Below are 25153 nucleotides of genomic sequence, written 5' to 3' on the forward strand. Positions count from 1 at the left end.
GACGTGCTCACAACATAACACAGTACCCACCGAAGCTTTATCAAGAGAATATGCAGAGAGATAGAAACATGGAGGGCGCCTTGAATAACTCATCTATTTCAATTTCAGCAGGTACATAGAAATGCTTTTTCGTTGCTAAAGCTTATAGAATATTTTCGCAACTTCAGCTCTACTCACGAACCTGACTGAAAGATTTTGGTTTCCAAAGCAGATCAGCTCGACTACCGCTATAACTAGACTGGCAGAAAGCAAGCTTAACTGGCTTAAAAAGAGAGAGGAAAGAAATTACCTACCGAAGCTTTATCAGGAGGATCTATAGAGTGATAGAAACATGGAGGATGAAACTTGCGATGCCCCTGTTCTTCTCTGTTCATTTGCTTCTGGTGGGGATTATGGGACTGCATTTAAGCACTTGCTAAATGAGAGTTTGGTGTAGCCCTGTTATGCTGCCAGATATGGATTGGCATGTCTAGCAGGTGGCTGTCACTCGCCCGCCCCTCTGGGCGCTTCTAACAAAAGGATCTAGTCTTGTAACACGAGCTGCTTCTGGTTTCATTGCTTCAAAATGGTCTTGCATCTTAGAGCTATTCTGAGTGCTTTCTTAGAATAACACTTGACATTGCATGTCCACCATATCCCAGAGTGCCACAGCTTCCTTTCCTAATTCCAATCGCGACATTGGTAATCCCGCATCTGAGATAAACCTAGTCTGATTCACGTGGCAAAGGGCATTCCTTGTCCCCTTCTTATACTAGTGATTCATTTCCTGCAAAACCTTCCACCAGCAGCCGATTCCTCCTGCTTTTTGGGGCATCTATATAATATATGTATCTTCCCTCTGTCCATCAATCCTCTTCTCTGCCCTTTTTTATACTATGCGAGGCATGCCTCTGCTCGTACCTTAACTTGGCGACCTTCTCTTGGAAACAATACCTTTATCGCTAACACCGGTGAAACTATATCTGGTTGACTTAGTAGTGGAGGTAGATACATAGGCATAGGTCGTAGAGACAGAACTAATTGCAATGAACTTTGTTTACCTACAAGCAGTAGATTCCGCAGCAGAGCCAGAGCCGAAGCCAGTGCACTCTGTTTACCGTGAGGAAGCAGGGAAAGCATAGGAAGTAGCATCATAGGCCAAGGCGCAAGAGAAAGAAGCAACCATAGTCAAGACATAGACAAAGGCAATAAAGGTAATGAGGTTCAATTTGGACGAAACGAAACGAAAGCAACCCAAAATACCTTGGCTGCTTGACACCTGCAATGCAGAAGACACCTGTCATTCATGCAAAAATAGCATGTAAGGGACTTCGTAATCAAGGAGTATGCATGGCTATTATTATGCCTATGTTTCTCATGTACTACTCAAACTTTTGAAATGAAATACAATGTACTCGTATTTACAAAAAATAAAAACTTTGATTCACGTGGCAAAGGGCATTCCTTGTCCCCTTCTTATACTAGTGATTCATTTCCTGCAAAACCTTCCACCAGTAGCCGATTCCTACTACTTTTTGGGGCATCTATATAATATATGTATCTTCCCTCTATCCATCAATCCTCTTCTCTGCCCTTTTTTATATTATGCGTGGCATGCCTCCTGCTCGTATCTTAACTTGGCAACCTTCTCTTGAAAACAATCCCTTCGTCGCTAACACCGGTGAAACTATATCTGGTTGACTCAGTAGTGGAGGTAGATACATAGGCATAGGTCACAGATACAGAACTAATTGCAATGAACTTTGTTTATCTACAAGCAATAGATTCCGCAGTAGAGCCAAAGCCAAAGCCAGTGCACTCTGTTTACCGTGAGGAAGCAGGGAAAGCATATGAAGTAGCATCAGAGGCCAAGGCAGAAGAGAAAGAAGCAACCGTAGTCAAGACATAGACAGAGGCAATAAAGGTAATGAGGTTTGATTTGGACGAAACAAAACGAAAGCAGCCCAAAATACCTTCGCTGTTTGACACCTGCAATGCAGAAGACACCTGTCATTCATGTAAAAACCTCATGTAAGGGACTTCGTAATCAAGGAGTCTGCAGGGCTATTATTATGCCTATGTTTCTCATGTATTGCTCAAACTTTTGAAATGAAATACAATGTACTCGTATTTACAAAAAATAAAAACTTTATAACTACCTTCGTCGGTATAATAAACTGCGGGATCAATTGACTTACATTTTGAATGTATTCAAATTAGGTCGGTTATTTGAATATCCCTTCTATTGATAATCCTCAACGTTTAAGAGAAGGCTAAAAATATATATTTTAGACTCGTAAACATCCATGCCACTAGCAAAAAGGTGATTCAATTAGGAGACACTATAAATCCCACGCTAGGAACTTCCATAGTGTAAGTGGTTGATAAATTTTACCATGGTTTCTAGTAGCTACATTCATCCTTTGGTGACCCATATTCACCCTTCCAAATTTTTGTTCGATAACTCCACACCAAGATTTCGTTAATAAAGTTTGTGGTACCTTAAGCATGATCTCTAGCTTGAGTGTGAACTAAATATTAGTGTTATGATCACGTTGGCACTCAGAAAATGTAATATATGGGAGAATGTAATCATGAAATATTATGGATGTGTGCAAACTGGCACTACACCAAACAAAGGTTTAACACAACACAAATACCTTGCACATATGCATCTAGAATAAAACTTCGAGACACTATCGATCCTATAACACCATCGGCAAGGGAACCCACGTATGTCTGGAGATCAGTTTACTTTTCCTGTGCTACTCTAGCAGAGTTTCCCTACGTCCATTCCTTTTCTCTCACTACAACACAATCTACACATGGAAAACATATAGAAATAATGTAAAACCATCAAAGCCTTCAAACATAGACTCTATGGCCGTAGACCTTATGGGGCAGTTGGGCTACCAGGATGGGCTTCATACTCATTGCCTTGAAGCTCTGGTCGATGCATGAATAAACTACTGTGGTCGGTGCCAAGTAGTCAGTGCTGCTATAAGGTCCAGTGCTATACAACCCCTATACTCAGTTAGTTGCTAGTGTCTAGGAAGGAGTTATATGTGATCGCTTTATACATATTATACTGTTTTAACTGCCAGCAGGGACTTGCTGCTTCGTAGCGGTTCTTGTTTTGAGGTACATTTCACGTATTGAAAAATTATATTTATATTTTATTATTTGATTCAATATTTTAAGGGTTGATTTTATTATTATTGATGTATTTATTAAATGGTTGAAAAATATTATTAAGTGTTGAAATATTTATTTTATGATATATTTTACTATGTTATAGTTTATAATGCAATATGTTCAAAACAATTTCATTGATATCAATGGGACACATGTTCATATTACACCTTTTTTAATTACTAAATTTTAATTAAAAAGATAAAAAGAACATAGTTAATTAGAGAATAAATTTAAACTTTTTATCATTTATGCTATTAGGAATATTCTAAGATATTTCATAGAGGTTAAATACTTACCATCCACAAAGTTATTAATAATTAAATTAAGATAATTAAATCCATCTTCCATAATAAATATATAACAATAATTACTATTATTAAATTTAATTTTATAGCTAGAGTAATTATTATTATGTTGAGTTTTATATTTTTGACATTGAATTGGAATATCAATATTATATCACTTTTGTATTCATATATTATCAATATAAACGTAAATTACATTTAATCCTTTCTTCTTTTAAGAATTAGTTGGTTTCAAAGTTAAAGATTAAATTTTCTTTTAATGTGAAAAGTTAGGGTTTTGTGTAAAATTTTAGAAAAATTATTTTCTTGCTTCATATTTAATCTAAATGTAAGATAAAAAGTATATCTAAATTATTTTATACACCTTACATGTGTAATTCGATAATGGTGCCCAAATATGGATTGATTTGGTGATGAAAATCATGCCAAACCTCTTTGAATTTGGATGGGTATTCCTTGGCTACCATGGATGCCCCTACTCACTTCCTTGGAATGAAATTTCTGAATTATTAATGCATAGATTTTTTTAAGCAACCTGTAAACAAACTTTGTGGGTTTCCGTTGTAGTTAAAGGTTTCATGATAAGAACATTCCACTATTAATAGCCTAAAACATCTTTCATACAATGATCCTTCCATTGAAAATCCATACTTAGGGAAAGTCTTCTCGTTTGAAGGCATATCGTAGAATTCCCAGTTTCCATATTTCTCGATTGATAAATTTGTACAAGAGTCAATTATAAAGATCAAGCCTCCATTGAAAGTTCATACTTAGGGAAAGTCTTCTCATTTCAAGGTATATCGTAGAATTCCTCCTTTCCATCCTTCTCTATTGATAAAGTTATATGGTAGCCAGCTATCAAGATCAAACCATTCTTAATTTAGGTGAGATGGGGCATCCTATATCTTTAATACCTTTGTAGAAAATTTGACATACGTTATCCGTGATGAATGTTCCAATGAGATGTAATATTTTGGAGCATTGCAATCGAGTATAAACTTTCATTTAAATTGTAGGAGTTATATATAAGCTTTAAGGAATTTTGTAATCCAAAATAATTTGGTGAAGTTTCTCACACACTGACAATGGGATAAAATGTGGGAATGGGGCCATTAGTAATGTGCACCCATAGGAACACATATGAGTTTTTAGGAACACACACATGATCCTATGACTGCCGACACATTCTTTTACATCATGTTTCAACAAGCCCTAAAATACTAGCCAAGTTGCCAAGTAGCACAAAAATTGCATGGCACAAACATAGATGCACACTCTTAGGAACATTCATATGTTATTAATAATTTAGAAGTGTTCCTAGTGCGACCCAACGTTATGCACCAATGACTCATTTTTATCACTAATTTTGGACCATGTGGCACACTTTCACTTGTTATTGAGAAACACTTTTCATCATTGGTCTACATCGAATGTGAACTCAATGAACTAGATCTTATTTAGATTCCACCTAACCATTAAATTGAAATTTCTCTACTTTTTCACTTTTTTATTTATTATTTATTTCCTTTTTTGAAATTTTGGTTCAAAATTCATTAAAATGGAAAAAAATAACTAAATAATACCCTTAACACTAGTTCCATATTGAGTTACAAGAGGCTAGGTTACTGTGCAGCCTAGTTAGAACCCAAACTTGCAAACACTAAACTACAACTTAGAACAACAAGATCCCAACCTAGAAAAAAGAGATCTAAATATTCAAAATGATACATCCTTGGCTACTTTGAGGGAATTTATGCATGATCTCTAAAATAACAAAGAAAATTATGATTATATCTTGGAATTTTACTAAATTCAATTGCATCCTCACTTTTTAATGCGTAAGGGCTATAAATTAATACTGATGATTACAAGGCTAGAATTAATGATTAATAAAGAGTTGGTCTAAATTATGGCCAAATTAGATATATAAACATTACCAAACAAGATTTATTATCATTTTCGTTCAGTGAAGTAATAGCCAACATTTACCAATCAACATGAAATGCACTTGTATTGAATGGTTCACTTACCAACCATTTTGACACCATTGGATGTGTAGGTGGTTCATAGTTTTTTATAGGTATCACCTTATTTTTGTAATAATAGGATGGTACCTATATATTTGTTGGGTAAATTACGAAGAGTGTCTAAGATTAGACTCCACATCAACTATTTTAACGTGGAGGAATTATAAGGGTGGGCCATGGATCTACACAATACAAGAAAAAGTCTTTGTGGAATTAGCATTAGCTCCTCACCCAATATTGAAGAGTGAATAACATGATTGAAACATATGGAGCTTTCCCCCTATTAGTGTCATGAGGGATTCCAGTGGAGGGTGATGACAATTCTTTGGATCCCCTCTTCGTGGGTGTTTGGCAACAATTCCCTTGAAGATAACTTTCTCAAAAATATTCCTTCCAATATATTGGAATTTCATAGTCAGTATAGACCATACGTCATTAGGTCATGAATTTAACAATTGATTTTATGTTAAGGACTTTTTTTGTAGAAGGAAACCCTCTTTTATGAGCTAATAATATTGTGGTTATATATTATTGAGAGAGAATTGTAATAAAGAGGGAGGGGACTATGATAAACAAAAGAGGATGTTATTTCATATGTGTTGTGTGTTGTGATTTCTACATTTTGTTGGATGCCATAAAGGGAAGAGCTAGCCATTTCTATGTGGATGTAGCCAAAATCACGTGAGCCATGGATATTGGTGTCTATTATATATTGTTTCATTCAATGCTTTATTTATGCATTCATTATCATTTTATTGATCTATTGTTCTACTCGTAACAACTAATATCATATCTAAAGGTTTATTTTTATGATAGAACTCAAAGGAAAGGAGGGTTCATGGTTCAAGTGAGAGCATCATCTAACTAATGATCCATAACAAAAAAGTGATAATAAAATAATAAATTGTAGTTTATAACCAAGCATAAATTATGCTCCATTGGCCCATAATTATTTTCTTTGCTTTGCTTGTTTTTATTGTATAGCCTGCTCTCTATGATTTCTTTTATATATAATCATTACATTCCATTCTCACTTAAGAAAACTTGTATAATACCTACACTCTTAAGTAAGAGTTTCATGGATTTCTTCACATAGAGTATGAAATTGAATTGAAAACTAAATTATTCTTTTCTAATCCCAACATTTCTAGGGAATATATAACTTACCTCGCAATCAAAGTTCGTTGACTCTTAATCAATATTCCAGGTATGTGTTTCTTTTCAGTAACTTTAACCATTTTTTTTGAAAAATGTTGAATATTTACTTTTTTTCTGTAAATTCAAAAATATGTTTCTACTTTATAAATTTAATATTGATATTTGTCAGTGAAATTTAATTTTGATATTTGTTAGTGCTTGAAAAAATAATTTTAACAGAAAATTAGAGTAATTTTAAAAATTCCTATTCAATTAATGATTCCTTTGACACTAAAACTAACACAGTGCTCTTTGCAAGTCCTTTTCATAAGCAAGGTGGAGTGCGTTCCTTCAATGAGTATGTGCAAAAGAATGGGGTTGTAGAGGAAAATTTATTTTAGTTCCAAATTTATCATCCATAGTAATTTTTAAATAGGTGAAGATTGCAATGTGTTTATTTGGTTGCCATGGTAATAAACTGCTAATTTAATTAACATTTAGAAGAAATAATATCAGTTACTGCACAAAGGCTTTAGAGGGCAGTTCTATTTGTTGAGGAAGGAAGACATTTTTACTTCCAGAGGCTAAGAAGAGGTTCTAGAATGATGGATAGGTGTTTTCCATGAAGACTTGATCTACATTTGTTCTAGGCTAAGCATGTAGTAGACTACACTAGGGTGATGTCGAAGCTACACAAGGATAGGTCGAATACTTGTTTTTTGGAGGAATTCAAGTGCCAAGATGGCTTTGAGTGAGGGTAATTTCCATCATATTACTTTTTCCAGTTTTTTCTCTAAAGGATACCTAGTATATAACATTAAGATTGTACTCAAATAATTTGACTACTACATAATACTAAAAGCCTCAACTATTGAACTAGTTTTCCCACATTGGACTTTTCCAGGAAATTTTGTCCCAAAATAACAATGTCATATTTTTTTGTGTGTGGGAGTACTTTTTCAGTTTCAATTTTATCATCCATAGTATTTTTTAATTTGGTGAAGATTGCAATGTGCTTATTTGGTTGTCATGGTAATAAAATGCTAATTTAATTAACATTTAGAAGAAATAATATCTGTTATTTCATACAGGCTTTAGAGCGCAGTTCGGTTTGTTTAGAAAAAAATAAATTTCACTTCCAGAGGCAAGGAAGATGTTCCAAAGTGATCGATAACTGTCTTCCCAATCAGTAGAAAGAATGTCTACTTGATCTATAGTATTTTTACACTCAATGTGTAGCAAACTATGCTAGGATGATGTAGAAGCTACAGAAGGATATGTGGAATATTTTTTTTCAAAGGAAGTCAAGTGCCAAGATTTCTTTGAGTCCCAAAATAATGATGTCATATTTTTTGTGTGTGTGCTAGTACTTTTTCAGTTTCAGGTTTATCATCCATTGTATTTTTTAATTTGGTGAAGATTGTAATTTTTTTATTTGGTTATCATGGTAATAAACTGCTAATTTAATTAACATTTAGAAGAAATAATATGAGTTACTACAATAGGATTTTAGTGGTGAAACTTTCACATCAATCCCATTAATGTTTCTACATCCTCGTAAATGACTACATGCTCTTTCTATGGAAAACTTTGGTTTTTTGTCTTCGTTGTTTATGTATAAGAACTTTGTTATGCTAAAAAGATATAGTTTTGTTGAGTTAAATAAACGTCTAGTCACTTTGGTTTTGATTAAACTCTACTATATATACTATGATGTATGGATCATGTTTTGGACAAAATCATTGCTCTTTAGGAACTAGTATAGTTTCGTTAGTTGCAAACCACTTAGACTGTTATGCATACTTTTGTGAAATGAATAAAAACTTTTAACATGTCAAAAACAAAAATGTGTTATGGTTTTTTAGTGAGAAAAACTCAAAAGAAATATTTTCAAAGAAAACAAAATTACCATGAATACCAATAAATACCCATAATCACTTAATTCAAGAAGGTAAGGAATTCATTATAAATAATTTTGAAATATACTTTCCAATGAAAATCTTTATAAAAACATATCTATCATTATTATAATTTACATAAACATTATAATTATTACTATTGATAATGGATCCCTATACCTCCATTTATTAAACAAAAACAAACCTTATTATTTGTAATAATGATATAAATATTATTCAATATTATCGTATTATTCACTTGACAGTATAACAATATGTGAACTACTAAGTAAGAACAACTATATTAATTATATTAATATGCCTAAAGTAAAAGGCTATAGTTTTATATTACAAAGTAAAATTTTCAAAGAAAGACACAGTTACCAAAATTTTAAAGAAAAACATATTACCCAAACTCACACAAATGGATTAATTCAAGAATACAATGAAATTATTAAGATATAATCTCCAATCATATAATAAATAATAATTATAATACCATACTAAAAATAAATAAATCAAAAACCAAAAACATAAAAGTAATAAAAGAGATATACAAAATAAATAATAATAAAAATATTGTTACTTCAAAAATTAGATAACAGTGACTTTATTAACATTAACATGCATTTAAAGAAAAAACTAAAATGATAGCTTAACTAAATTTATAGTTAGTATTGTTAATATAAGAAAATACATTTACTAGGGGAAATTATATGTTATGCAGAGGTCTAACAACATTCTTCCTAATGGATTCATAGGGCATTGTTGGTTGTGTTTCTATTATTTTATTGATTTATTTGGCCTTTTAGGTTTATCTAATGGTGGTGAATCTCATCCACCTCCTTTTCTACCATGTTGATTCTAGATTTTTGAGTTTGGGCATCTTCTTGCAGATCTCTTTGATGGCGATGAAGCCAATGCACCTGTTTTTATCTAAATATTTGCAGCAAGTGGATACCCCTAAAGAGAATTGAACCTCTGACCTCTCAATAGGTAGGTCCACCTGAAAAGAATTCAACCCATGACCTCTCAATAGAAAAGATGATTTAATGATGGGAACACGATGATAGTATTATCATGTTACCCACTATTATTTTTATGATTTAAATCCTGTATAAAAAAATTAGCAATGAAGTATTATCATGTTTTTTTTTATCAAGTAAGAGTAGGACCTTCTATTAATCTAGCCAATGATACATAATTTACATGTCACTACCCCAGCTCTGAGAGTCAGGCAGCTAGTTAGGAAAACTAGGAATTACAAATGAGCACTCTTGGACAAAAGAGAGCAGAAAACAGAATACAAATTTGTCAAAATGGCCTACCAACAACCATCAAAGTTTTAATGTAAAAACTATAGTAAGCATGAAGTACCGCCAGCCGATCAAGTCAAATGGGCCCCACCCAAAAAACTGTCAAGCACGGACCCAAAAGAAAACATTAGGCCAGCTATAAAACATAATTCAGATCCATATTGCTAAACAAACTTGCCCGATCAATCCAAACCATTGATCCCCCAACCTGAATCCAACAGTCTATGCAGATATCGGGTGGATAAAAAGCGCTGAGAATAACCACCAAATGGGGGCGGTTTTTCTCTTACCTGACGAAGAAATGTGTCACCCTCGGAATGGAATCGAAGCCTTGTCATGAAAAACCACAAACCATAAAAATCCTGCCCGAAAAATCATCGTCGAACAAACATGCAAGATCAATCTACACTGTTGATCCCTTTACACAGATCCAACGGTCTACGTGGATATCGGGTAAACAAAAAACTCAAAGGGGTGGTATTCTCTCACCTAACACTGCCATGTGTCGCATGTTGAAAGGAATCGAAGGCTTAACCCAAAAAACCACAAACCGGATATACTCTGTTCAATAAACCGCTAAATGGTATTAGCAAAGGATGCAACACTGACAGACCTGCATGTTCATGTGCCCCACACTAGCCATTAATCAGGTGCAAAAAACGAAACTTGTGCCCTCCTCCTGAAATCTTTATGTCTTCAATTGTGTCTCTCCATCCTGTTAGTCCATAGCTCCATATCTTTGTCTGCCTAACAGAGACAGTCCTCCATCAACTTTCCTGTGGGAAGTGACTCCCACATAAATCTCGAATCCCTGTTCCTATTGAATACACCTTCGTTCGCTAAACGGTATACTAACATGTTAGCTTTCCTTTTCACATGAACAAAGTGAACATTTTTTAAGATTTGCAGGTGGGATTAGATCCGAGGAAAGATTTGCAAAAGCCTCCAATTCTTCAAAACTTTTTCTAGCGAAGAACAATTGCAAATTTTCTTAGCCGCTTGGATAATTAATTCCGAATCAGCTTCGATGATAATATTATGATAATTTGAGTCCAACAGAATTTCTAAGAACTATTCTAATGCCATAAGTTCTGCCATATTGTTAGTGGCTTTTCCCATATGTCCATGGAAGATCTTCTTTATCTAACTCTATTCATTTCTTATAGCCCCTCTAAAGCCAACTAATCTTGGGTTGCCCTTGGAAGCGCCATCAATGTTATCCTTTAAGAAGCCATGAGGAGGAGGTTTCCAAATTATACTAACTTCATTTAGTTTTCCTATTCCCTTGGTTAGGCCCTAAGGGATTATGGACTGAAGACCCAACTGAAGTATGATACTTTCCTCTTGGGGCTGAGGAGGTTCCTTGAGACGTTTTCTCACCAAACTTCCTACTGTATCTTTGGGCTACTTTAAAATTTGATTAGTTATGTGGTGTGGCATGCTGGCCTTGTTTTTGAAGATCCTGCTGTTGCACTCTTTCCAAACATTCCAGATAACAAAGCCTAGAACTAGAGTCCAGGATTTATTGATGATTTCGTTCCCTAATAAATTCTTCCTCCAATTCCTCAAAGTGTTGGAAATGCTGAGATTGTCCTGATCTGTATGTCTAAAAGTTAAGGCCACCCAATCCCACACATGGGATGTGAAAGGAAAAAGGTTGAGAAGGTGCTCCATTGTCTCCTCCTATAGGTCGCAAAGGTAACATTTGGAGGGACCCATAAGGCCTTCTTTTAGGAGATTCTCCCAAGTTGGGATTTTTCTTTGATGCACAAGCCAGATGAAAAGCTTTATTTTCATCCAGTGAGGGCTCTACCATAGTTTTTTCCATACTTGATTCGGATTTAAGTAGTTAAATCCTGATATTTCCAATTTAGCTTCTTTGAGTTTGAATTGGCCTTCATTGCATTTTCCCCACCTTAATTGGTTAGGTAAGGAGGAACTAGAATCCTTCTATTTTGAAGTTCATGGGAGAGAGCATCTGTCGGAGCTTTAATGGGACTCTCATTACTATGGCCTAGATGCTTCCACTTCCTACATTTTCCATCATTTCTTTCCAGGTCCTAGAAGTCTTTGACCATGAGTAAGCCTTTGTTGTCTATGTCACTTTTGAGATCTTCTAAATCCTCTTTATAAAGGTTTACTTCCTATTGCTAGTTATCCTCCTAGAAACGAGCATGGTTCCCTACTCGAATTTCCTAGAAGTTGTGTTGCTGAATAATACTTTTATTTTCCCATGCAAGGTTCCAAATCTAAGAGCCCTTGATTTTCCCTGACATTCTAGTGTGATCCTTCTGCTACCAATGCCTGGCATATTTTTGTTTCCATAACTTAGCCCATGGATTTTTCAGCTCCTTAATCCATCTCCACCAAAGTTTGGCCACTGAGACTTTACTGAGAGTATTAGGGTCATCAAGCCCCAACCACCATGGATTTTGGGCTTACATATCTTGTCCCAAGCCACTAAGGCCCACATCTTTTTTTCCTCTCCTCTACCCCACCAAAAATCTCTCTGAATGTTCTCGATCTGTTGTTTAATGCCTTGAGGAACAGGAAGGGTTAAGAACATGACAATGGGAATTTCCTCTAAGATAGCCTACGTGAGCACAAGGTGTCCTACCAAATTTAGAGTCCTTTATGTCCACTTTCTGACCTTGTCCTGTAATTTATTAATTAATGGCTCCCACACTATCTTGCTTAGAGGTTTATCAGTGAGAGGAATGCCTAGGTACTTTGAAGGAAGAAGTTCCCTTTGAAACCCAAGAATTCTGGTGATATTCCTTTGCATATCAATATTAGTATTAAAGAATAAAACCATGGATTTGTGGATGCTTACCTCAGTGCCTGTTGCCATAGCAATGTTGTTTAAGATGTGTTTGATCGCCTAGGCTTCTATGACTGTGGGGATGCCTTGTAGCATTGTGTCATCCACAAATTGTTGATGAGTGTTTGTTGCTCCATCCAAGGTGAGTTTGATTCCCTGTATCCGACCTTCAGCATTTGCCATTTTGATTGCTCTGTCAAGCCCTTCCATCATGAGGATGAAGAGGAAAGGAGAGAGTAGATCTCCCTGTCTGAGACCTTTAGAAGGTGTGAAGGTTCTTGATGGAGCACCATTAAGCAAGATTGAAAAACTGGTCATGGTTACGAGTGCCATGACTTGGTCGAAGCGAAAGGATTTTAGGATTGCCTTGACATAGGACCAACTCAACTTATCATAAGCTTTTGCAAGATCTAGCTGAATGATCATGCCAGCTTGTTTGTTGCTTTTAAGAGAGTGTATTACCTCATGAGCTTAAATGATGTTGTTAAGGATTTGTCGTCCTTCCACATAGCCAGTTTTCTCCTCTAAGATAAGAGATGGTAGAAGGGAATTGAGTCTACTGGCTATCGCTTTGGAGATAATTTTTTACCCAACATTACATAAGGCTGTGGGTCTGAAACCCTCCGGAGTCATGGCATTTTCCTATTTTGGGATCAAAGCTATGAAGGAAGCCTTAAGAGCCCTCAGAATCTTTTTGGATTTTCTTGAGCCTTCCACAACCTCAAGTATATCCTATTTAACAGTTTCCCAGTAAGCTTTAAAGAAATTTACATTGAAACCATCCGAGCCTAGGTATTTTCCATTTTGCATCTCATTGATCGCTTCATTGACCTCCTCTTCCGACACTGGCCTGTTAAGATTATGGTTGTCTTCTATGGTAACCAACTGAGGTATATACTTAGTGAAAAGATTGATGAACCTGGATCTATCCTCTGGAGGCTCCTCTGCTATTCTGAGGAAATGTTGTACTAGGATTGATTCCATATCATTGTGAGCAATAAGCTCTATCCCTTGAGGGTCTTTGAGCTTTGTGATTTTATCATGAGCCTTGTGCGCCATGGTCGATTTGTGAAAGAATTTTGTATTCCTTTCTCCCTCTCTGATCCACTATGTTCTTTAATTTTGTCTCCAAAAAATTTCCTCTTGCAAGCATCATTCTTCCCATTCTCTCTGCAAAGGGTCCGTGAGCATTTTCCTCTCCTTGGTAAAGCCCTCAATGATATTGATCTGATTGATCTCCTAAAGTTTCATCTAAGCCTCTCTTTTGTCTTGGAAGATATCACCAAATTCCTTTTTCCTCCACTCTTTGGGTTGAGACTTAATGTGTTTGAGTTTCTACTAGAGCATGAACATTCTAGTGCCTTGAATCTTCAAAACCTCTTTCCACCATTTCTCAATGTTGCTAGTGAATTTAGGGTGGGAGAGCCAAGCATTTTCAAACCTGAAAAGTCTATTTCTTGGTATAACCATAAAGCTAGCCTCGAGCTGAGCTGGACAATGATTCAAACCTCCAAAGGGTAGAATGGAAGTTGTCTTGGTAGGCCTGTCAGAATGAGGTCCTCTGAAATAATAAATCTATTAAATTTGGAGGCAACTTGGGAAGCCCCTCCCCTCTTGTTGTTCCAGGTGAATATTCCATTTAAAGTTTCTGTGACCACTAGCATCATGTTCATTATGAAGTTTTGGAAGGCCATGGAGTCTCTTCCTAATTGTACAGTACCACCTTTCTTCTCTGAAAGAGATTTTATCATATTGAAATCCCCTGCAATGATCCAAGGCTTAATTGGGTGTCTTGCTCTAATATTCTTAAGGAAGATCATAAATTGGAGTTTATCTACTTGATTTTGAGGTCCATAAACATTTGTGATCATATATGTTACCTTATCACCTACAGGTTGACATATCATAGAAAGATAGTTCCTGGATGCTTCAGCATCTAGGATAGTAAATTTCTAAGGATTCCATAGCGTAAGAATCCCCCCAGCTGAGTTGTCTGCTTTAACCTCTAGATACTCATACTTGATTAGCCACTTACTATGAATTTCTCTAATCTTATCCATTAAGCATTTTGTCTCTTGAATAAAAATCATATCAGGTTTTTCTTCTCTAACTCTATTGTTGAGATTTCTTTGTTTCCTTCTGTTACCTAGGCCTCTAATATTCCAGGTTGTGAGCTTCATTAAGAAAGGTTAGTAAAAGAATAACTGGTAAGACCTTTCATCTTACTTGAGCTAATCAATAATTTTCCACATTCATTCAACAACTCACTCTGCTTTTTCCTTCCTCCTTTCCTACCTGAGTTCTTTGGAGATTGTGCATGTATATTCTCCATCACTTTGACCCCATTGTGTTCCCAGTTATCATGACTTCTTTTGATTCCAACTCACTTCGATTGTTATCTCGATAGAAAGAGTTGTTGCACTTTGTCATAGTCCTCTTTTGGCAAATATTCCACTCCTGTGGTCGTCCCTTGCTCCAAAAAATTTTCTAGATCTAGATTTCCCCTATCTAGAATTTCTTGTAGTTCATGATCCTCCGTACCCGCTTCACTTGGAGTCATCTCTAGATCCCTGATTATTTCCATGCAACTTGGTAGATCCTCCTTTTGTTGGTTGTTTACTATGATACCTTCCATGTCATCTTCCTTTTCCTTCTCATTTATTATTTTCTCCTTGTCCTGGATTGTTTCCTTGATCCCTTCTTCTTCCTCTAAGATCTAGAACTGATTATGCCTTGAACGTCTATTTTCATTCATCTTTTTTTGTGTACATTTCCCACGCATGCCTTTGCTCCTAACCTTGGTGAAACCCTCATGATTTTTATCCATAGTAGTTTTCGTATTACCTTCCATATTATTTCTTGGGTAATCCCTGATTAAATTCCTGTGCTCATGGCATTTGTGGCACCTAAATGGGATTTTCTCATAATCCATAGTTTGCATCCATTCCTCATCATATACTTCTAAGATTATTGCTTCTGGAAGGTCTCCCGATAAGTCCATCTCCACACATATTCGGGCAAAGGATGTGTATTTTCCTTTCAGAGTTGCCTCTGAGATCTTTAGAAAGTGTCCCAGCTTGTTGCTTATTGTTTTCAGAGATTCTGGTAGCCAATAATATAGACAGGGGAGTATAATCTAATCCATATCGGTACTGATGTGAAAGTTTCACGTTCCGGGACAAAGTTCATCATCCATGGCTTCATGTAGAGTCCAGCAACAATGTAGAAATATGGCCCTCCTTTGAATACTCTGTCCCTATCCTCCAGGCTTACAAACACCACTATGAAAAAGCCGTTAGATCCTAGATGAAGGTGTACATCCCCCTTTGGCTTCCAATGACTTCTTATCCAGATGTGTAGTGCTCTCTCCGTTGGCCATAACCCAATAAATTTGCATATGATCGCATGTTCGGTCATATGATATCTGTGTGCTTGAAGCGCTAGATCACTCAATATGACCCGAGGAATGGTGCTCGACTTGGGTCTACAGTGGAAGTAAATTTTTCGCTACTGCCTCCATTCTCCTCCTCCTTATTTGTGTCCATTTGATATCCTTCCTATTCCTGAAGTCCATTTCTTCGTAGAGTTCCCTCGCTTCTTGCTTTTGAAAGCTGTTCAAGAAGTTTTTTAAAATTCTTCTTTCCTTTATCCTTACTTCGATTTGTAACAACCTAACTATAGGAGGGAACTACACTCCCCCTCCATGATCCGCCATGGTTCCAAACTCCAAAACTCTAGCGCCACGTTTCCAATCTTCATTTGCGCTTACCTATAGTTCCTATTGTGTCTCCTCTTGGTAGCCCAAAGTATTATCATGTTACCAAACATTAGTTTTAATATTTAAATCTTGTATATATAAAATTGCAATAAATGTCATTGAGAATGTTACATTGTCCTAAAAGAAATTCAAGTCTCACATAATCATTTTTCTAACCAACATATACATTTACATTTTTTTAGGCACACATTGAGAAACCAATTATTTAGTTAATTAAAAAAAATAGTATCTCCCATATAAGCATGAGCATGAATGATCCTAGACACAAACTAGAAGATGAGAGACCATAAGTAAATAATTGAAAAACAGACTACCAATGCTATCAACTTCATAATCTTTAATTTGGAAAATCAAACAATTGCAACCAACCTTTCAAATTTAGGCTATCAAGGAAAAGTGACTACCAATGCTATCAACTTGATCATCTTTAATTTGAAAAATAAAACTATTGTAGTCTACTTTTCAAATTTAGGCTATCAAGGAGTAGTCTAGATTCAATGTTGAATAGAAAACAGATTTGCTGAATGGAAGGATTCTTTAACCAAGATTGTGTGAAGTTGCTTTTACCGTAGACTCCGCCTGCCAAAGTTTTTATCTTCATAATTAACTCCCACCATGAATTCTCTCTAAAATTGAACCTAGTTAAATCCTCATACAAAATAGGTAGATAATAAAAAATATAAGAAAAGAGAAAAAATCAACTAGCTTCAATATTTTTATAATAATTTTAATAAAACAAAGAGTGAGAGAAGATGATCACTTACCAAACTTCTAAAAATGTAAAGTAAATGTATATACAAAATTCATATTCATATATCTAAAATTATCTAACATCTAAGTGTGATTCAAACCATTCTAACTAAAAAATAAATAAATTGTAGAGAAATGATAATAAGACCATATCACCAAAGTTTCTGATTCCCTGGCCCAAAAAGTTAAAGAAATTCAAATATTTAAAAATTATATTACATGTCCTTAGTGTTAGACTTAATAGATCACAAAATCAATAACTAAATAAATAACACAAAGGTAAAAGTCGAGAGTATTAATTGTGTTAATAGATGTATTAGAAAGAATTCATAAAGCTTAAAACACCTCATAAAAGTTCTTGGTATTTCATATCCTGAAACTGTGCATGTATGAAAGGTCTAGAAACTAATCTAAATTCCCTTCCCTCTTCCACTGAGGCCTCCTCATTCACTCGTTCAATGATGCTTCAATATAAAATGACTATGCATTCCTCTCTCTCCCATGGATACCTTAAATTACAAACATCAAACAATTGCTACTCACATGAAACAAAGTGCTAAAAAACTATATTGTTTACAATAACAAAATGTTTGCAGAAAAACTAAACCTAATGACACGCTACCAAATTAATGTGCAAAAGAAGCGAACTCATTTCACATTGATTTACCGATCAATTTACATTCTAGACTGTTAAAATCTCATGCATCTCTTTAGTGGTTTTCCCAATAGTTTGACACAAAAAGTCTAGAATATTTATGATAGTGAGGTGGTCGGAAGCATTTGTAACTTCAAACAATATGTCATGATTATCTACAAAATCTCTCATGATCATCGTCTAATAAATGACCTATAACAAAAAAATGATAAAAAATAACAAAATGTAGCTTATAACCAAACATTGAATATTATGCTCCATTGGCCCATAATTGTATTCTTTTCTTTGCTTCTTCTTATTGTACAACATGCTCTCTATGTTTTCATTTGGATATAATCATTGCAATCCATTCCCACTTAAGAAAACTTGTATACCATCATATTAACCATCATTGTTACAACGTAAGGCCTTGACTAACATCTTCTTATCTCCACAAGATCTGAGCTCAATGTTGGCGAGACCAATGATTTATAGACGTTGTCATCATTATATCTCCTGGAACATCCCTTCCCGGGTAATTAGGGTTTGTTACATGAGGACTATTCTTATCTTGGACTCCCCAACCCTCAAAGAATATCAATTCCCCAAACCTACTCTTTCTGTTGGATTCCCTATCTCATCCTCAAAGAGTATCAAATGCAAAATGATTACTCAATCCTCCATTTTGTCTTCCTAGGTGAAGAGGAGAATGATATGTCTATCTCTCCCTCTCAAATACAAAGGACATATTCCTATAAAGGAATATACTCATTCCTACCAAAAGAAATGTACCTAAGCTCCCTCTTGTCTTAGGAATTTCCATGTTTCTTCCAAGTAAGAAACTTCTTTTTCAGGCTCCCTCTTGGCTTAGGAATTTCCAAGTTTCTTCCAAGTAAGAAACTTCCTTTTAGTGCTCCCTCTAAACTAGGGACCTATAACAAGTCCTCATGTGGAGCAACCAACTGCATGAAGAACTCTTCTCTTATTCAATGTAATACATTTATTTTGTCTTGTCTTGGACTCTCGAGACCTCAAAGAATATCCATCCTCCACAACTACTCTTTATTTTGGATTCCCTATCTCATCCTCAAAGAGCATCGGATGCCAAATAATTACTCAATCCTCCATTCGTCTTCCCATGTGAATACCAGAATGACATGTCTATATCTTACTCTCAAATAGGGAGGAGATATTCCAATAAAGGAATATACTCATTCGTAACAAAAGTAATGTACTCATTCCTAACAAAAGGAATGTATGTAAACCCCCTCTTAGCTTGCGAATTTCCAAGTTTCTTCCAACTATGAAACTTATTTTTCAAGCTCCTTCTAAACTAGGGACTTACATCAACTCCCCATGTGGAACAACCAGCTACTTGAAGAACTCCTCTCTTATTTCATGTCATAAATTTATTTTGTGATGGAGTCTTCATCTTTCAAGGACTTATTCATAGGGCACAGACCATCCATCACTTTCATCCATGAGTTATTCATGTACTCATTTCATAAGAAAGTAATCCATCAGTTTTCCATCTAGATTTGCTTCATATCACTCTTCTTTCATAACATCTGGAAGGATCTTAGATACTTCAATATGGTTTTCTCAATCGATGAATCCTTTGATAACGATTCCATCAAAGAAACTTGAGGATATTTCATATCCTCACCTGGAAGATGTTTCTTTATTGCCTACTATGTGATGATCCCAGTCGATGATGAAGTCTACTTCTTTCTATAAGTGTTACTTATGATTTATATGAGGTTTCCAAGAGCTCTCATTCTTTGCGAATAGTAGAATTTATTCTAAACATTCTTTTGTCTTCCATGTCATGAGTTCTTACTTCTAATGCTTCTATAATGTTGATATTTTCTAATTTTATGCATCCTATTACTCTCTATCTATAAATTACAAGTGAGAAGTACCTTCTAATGAAAAATATCATCTGAGTCATAGTAGAGATCCTTTTTGTTCTTGCTTCCTGAACTTCTTTATCTCAGGTTCTCTCACTTCCTTAGTAATATGGGCTTCTTCCATGTCCCTCTTGCATTTACGAGAATCTCTTCTATAGTGGCGAAGGTTATAACAATCAAACAATATTTCCTTAGTGATACTATTTTTTTTTTGAGGAACAAACTTTCCAAATTTTCCTTTTCTTCCTGTTACTGATTGATCCCTTCTATCTAATCTTTTGTTACTTTCTTTCTTCAACCTATCTTCCTCTGCCTTGCAGAGAGATCATAGTTTTATGAATGGGATAGTTTCCTCTTCCCTATTGGATATGAGGTTACCTTGCTCATCAGTCAAAGCATTTAGAATAATGGAGATAATTTTGTTATCAAATACGATCTCTCCTACATCATGCAGTTGACCTTTTATTTGAGATGCTTTTAAGAGGCAGACTATATCCCTTCTTCCTTTCATAACTTCAATTGATATAGATCAGATCTAAGTGATATGATCTTTCCTATCATGCTTTCAGAGAAAAATTCTACCAACTTATCATATATTTCTTTATATGTCTCCAACTTGGCTACATAGGAAATGGGAGGACCTCTAATGGATCCTTTAAGAATATTTTGATCCTTGAGATCCCTCTCCATGTTTTTAGATAATTCTTATTCTTCGAATGGCTTGGAGCCCTTTCCATGGACATGATAAATGACTTCATTTACCTCGACAACTATGTATATCCTTTGTTTCCATGCAAGGAAGTTTGATATCCCAACCAACTTATGGTTCTCCTTGAAACATGAAGTCAATTTTATTAGATTAGATTATGATAAAAGGTACCGACTTGCGAAGATAGAATCTTCAAATTGATGTCGAACTTGTTGGTTCATATGACCCCTTTTGATCTAACCTTCCTTATATTTCAAGTGCTTCTAGGGTTTCGGTCTTTCTTCCTGCTTCCTTCTTGAAGACAATTTCAAGACTCTTGTTGGTGTATATTTATTTGATATAGGGCTTTGAAGATATTTCCCTTGGTAGCCCTTGATTTTCTACGATCCTTCTATGAATCTTGGTTCTCGTGTGTCTACTTGCTGAAATGCCGCTTCTTGACTTTATCAACTAAGCTCTGATACCACGTTAAGAAATCTAGGGCATGAATGGTTAAACAATTTCTCTACTTGATAATATCTTGTGATATACTTTTACTTCTTAGCTTATAGTATTTTCTTCATTCTGTTATTATTGTGTTCTTTTCATCAAGACAATTATCGGCATGCATAATAAAAGAGAAGTTACATAGTATGTACACTTGTCAACGCGGGCCAAAGACTCTCAATTCTTGAGAGGAAAACACGATCAAAATTGTTCGTATAGATCATCAATTGATGAGTACCAATACCATGACATAAACCCATGACTCTAGTATTCTCCCTAGAACATTGTACTAATCTTGATGCTCTACCTCTTCCCTTTCTCGAATTTTTGTTTGATTTTGAACTGCTCTTCTTGGCTCCTTCAAGAGGAACTGGGTCTTTATACTTCACACAGTTTCTTCTCAACTTCAACTAGAGAATCTTGGTCTCTATGATATGACTTGTCTCTTCCAGAGAAACTCAGTCTCTATATCCCAGAAGAATTCTTCCTTTGATGCCCCAGAAGAAAACTCTCCTTCGCTTGTCCAGAAGAAACCACTCCTTCGCTTTCCTAGAAGAAACCTATTCTTCACTTGCGAATAAAATTCTTTTCATCGTTGCCCCAGAAGAAACTTGTTCTTCTTTGATGCTAGAAGAAACCCTTACTTTGCAATATCAGAAGAATCTCCTTTGTTGCACCTTCTTCTTCACACTTCCTTTTGTTGGACTCTACTTTGCACTTATTCTTGATCGAATTATTATCGAGTTTCTTTCCCTAAGTGAGGTCGAGTGTGGCTTAGATATACACCTTTCCTCATGTCCTTTAGGCTGACATGACCGCTTGTGGTTAGGCTGACTTCTTCTAGCAGTTTCTTCTATCGTTGTAGACCGACTTGAAGAGGATAAGTGACAAGGTCATGGAGGATAATTTTCATAAACAACTTTGACCTTTTATAAAGAGCAACCCAATAGAATCCTATATGAAAGGAGGTCTTGTCATTTGTATCATCGAAGAATTGTTAATTTATGTAATGTAAAGGAGGTTGTCCCCTCGAAGAGGCTGATTTCTAAGAAGTTGATCTATCTGTCCTATCCTTTTGTGAACTAGTTTTATAACAACTCGTGACTCTAGTATCCTCCCAAGAACCTTGTCACTAATATTAATGCTCTACCTCTTCCCTTTCTAGACTTTCTTCTTGATTTTGAAATGCTCTTCTTGGATCCTTCCAGAGAAAATGGGTCTCTATACTTCACACTATTTCTTCTGAACTTCAACTAGAGAATCTTGGTCTCTAGGCTTTCACTTGTCTCTTCTAAAGAAACTTGATCTCTAGATCCCAGAAGAGTCCTTCATTTGATACCCCAGAAGAATCCTCTCCTTCACTTGCCCGTAAGAAACCTCTCCCTCACTGGCCCAGAAGAAACCTATTCTTCACTTGGCCAGAAAAATATCTTCTTCACTGCCCTAGAAGAAACCTATTCTTATTTCATCCCAAAAGAAACCTTTACTTTGCAATACTAGAAGAATATCCTTCGATATACCTTCTTCTTCGCAATTCTTAATGTTGTACTCTACTTTGCACTTATTCTTGATCGAATTCTTGTCGAGTTTCTTTCCCTAAGTGGGGCCGAGTGTGGCTTATATTTATGCCTTTCCTCATGTCATTTAGGCCGACATGATCACTTATGGTTAGCCTGACTTCTTCTAGCAGTTTCTTCCATTGTTGTAGGCCGAGTTGAAGAGGATAAGTGACAAGGTCATGGAGGATACTTTTAATAAACAAGTTTAGACTTTTACAAACAGTAACATGACTTCATTACATTACAATGTCTCTAACATTTTATGACTAAATGACAAATAAATCCTAAAGACTCTCAATGAAAGTCTTGACTCAAAAATAAAATCTCTCTCTCATGAAACCGATGAAGCAAGTCAATACAATAATTTTATTTTTCTTCTTTACATCTCATTACATAAAATCATAATTACATGTCATTATGAAGACTGATCCTAGTTACACTTTTCAACAAAGATTGGGGGAGATTTACATTTTGAGTAGAAGAACAAAATATCGAAGTGCGAGAAGGAGAGAAAATTCAAATTTTATATTTGAGATTTTTGCTATTAGAATATTTAAAGAAAAACTAAAATTATAGCTAGTACTATTCACATAGGTGAATACATTTACTAGGGGAATCATATGTTGTGGAGGTGGGTCCAAGGACATTTTTGCCCGATGAGTCCCTAAGGAATTGTTGGTCATTCTTCTATTGTCTTATTGATGTCTTTGGTCGTGCAGGTCTATCTAATGGCGGTGAAGTTCATTCACCTCCTCTTCTACCATGTTGATTCTAGATTGTTGAGTTTGGGCATCATCTTGCAGATCTATTTGATGGTGAGGAAGCGAATGAACCTCAATGTCCCTAAATATTTGAACTAGGTCAATCCACTTGAAGAGAATTGAACCTGTGACCTCTCAATAAGTAGATCCACCTGAAGAGAATTCAACTCATAACGTCTCAATAGCAAAGATGTTATGACCTCTGAGTAAGTAAATCCACCTGAAGAGAATTCAACCGATGACCTCTTAATAACAAAGATGCTTTAACAATGGAAACTCGATGATAGTATTATCATCCTACCACTATTAATTTTGAGATTTAAATATCCTATAAAAAATTTAGCAATGAGTGTCATTAAGAATGTTACATTGTCCTGAGGGCAATTCAAGTCTTACGTAATCATTTTTATAACCAACATATAAACTTAAACTTTTTTACACATAATTGGATACCAACGCTATCAACTTCATAATCTTTAATTTGAAAAATCAAACTAGTGCAACCTACCTTTCAAATTTAGGCTATCGAGGAAAAGTGACTACCAATGCTATCAATTTGATAATGTTTAATTTGAAAAATTCAAACCATTGCAACTTACCTTGCAAATTTAAGTTATCAAAAACAAGGCTAGATCCAATATTGGATGGAATAGAGATATGCGAAATGGAAAGATGCTGCACAAACTTGGTTTTACCATGAGTCTTTTTGATAACGTTTTTATCTTCATAGTTAACTCCCACTCTAAATTCTCTCTAAAATCTCCCACTCTCAATATAAAACGACTCTGAATTCCTCTCTCTCCCACGTATGCCTCAGCATCTACTCCGCATCTACTCTTCCAACGGTTTGAAGCTCCAATGATGCCTAAATATAAAACCACAATGGAGGTTTGAATTGGGTGCGGAGATCGTTACCACCAACATCAGGCACGGTTCAACAACGTCCAGATTCTAGTGCGAACCAGGTTTGAAAACATAAAAATTATGTTGTCACATGGGTTGGCACAGTTCTTGAGAGACCAGGAATTCTATCATTAACGGGAAACTCTAATATATGGAATATACATTCTAACGTACGGATTTTTTAATCTGAGCATCGCAATGATTTGTTGCAGTGAGGTGGACATGATTTTCCCCGATGGGCAGGAATTACTGGGTGAGATTGCTCAAAGAATTTGGCAGTTCGTCATTTTGTCAAACGGTATAAACAGACTGCCGTTGGCGAATAAGTTTGTATTTGTTGTATTTCATCATAATTTTCGAAGATGAACAATTTTGAAGCTATAATGTAGGTTTGCGTTTCTGCCCGTGAGTGAGTGATGTGTCGGTAGGGGATTGGTTTGCACACCCCGCGTTAGAATCCTGCCAGAGCTGCGCCATGATGCAGCATATTTGTATCCGTGATGATGTATATCTGCTAGTTTCGGCAATATTTGTATCGGTGGTGATGACGTATCTGCTCGCTTCAGGGATATGTATTGTATGATGCTTCTTTAGCGGGATGCACATCCCGTTGTTTACGTTTCGATTTTGTATGCATATTCTAACGCGGTCACAATTTCAACCAAAAACAATAAAAATTCAAGCAGGATTTTGAAAAAAATCAGGCATTGACATAATGCTGAATCTATTTCCATAATTTGGTAATTTGGGAAATAAGAAAATTAACTATCTAATAAGCATCTAATTTTATATAAAGTTCATACCATCTTAATAACATGCACTCATTAACCAATAATAAATAGGAAAATTTTGCCTCGAAGAAAAACAGTTTTCTTTGTGGATTTTAATAAAGTTTTGTGGAATTTTTTAAAATTCAAGTTATATGCAGTTTCCTGGGTGGATTTTAATAAAAATTCGTGGAATTTTTAAAATTCAAGTTATACAT

The 25153-nt window shown here is 35.4% G+C and overlaps 1 pseudogene; it reads right to left on the bottom strand.

The window, feature by feature from the left end:
* Positions 1 to 24774, bottom strand: part of LOC149165531 (putative histone H2A variant 3 pseudogene) — an 84431-nt pseudogene extending 59657 nt beyond the window's left edge.
* Between the last annotated feature and the right edge of the window lie 379 nt (positions 24775 to 25153).

Source organism: Pinus tabuliformis, chromosome 5_1 (genome assembly GCF_031772625.1).
Source record: "Pinus tabuliformis cultivar Carrire ecotype Pingquan chromosome 5_1, CPIR1, whole genome shotgun sequence".
Lineage (NCBI taxonomy): Eukaryota > Viridiplantae > Streptophyta > Pinopsida > Pinales > Pinaceae > Pinus > Pinus tabuliformis.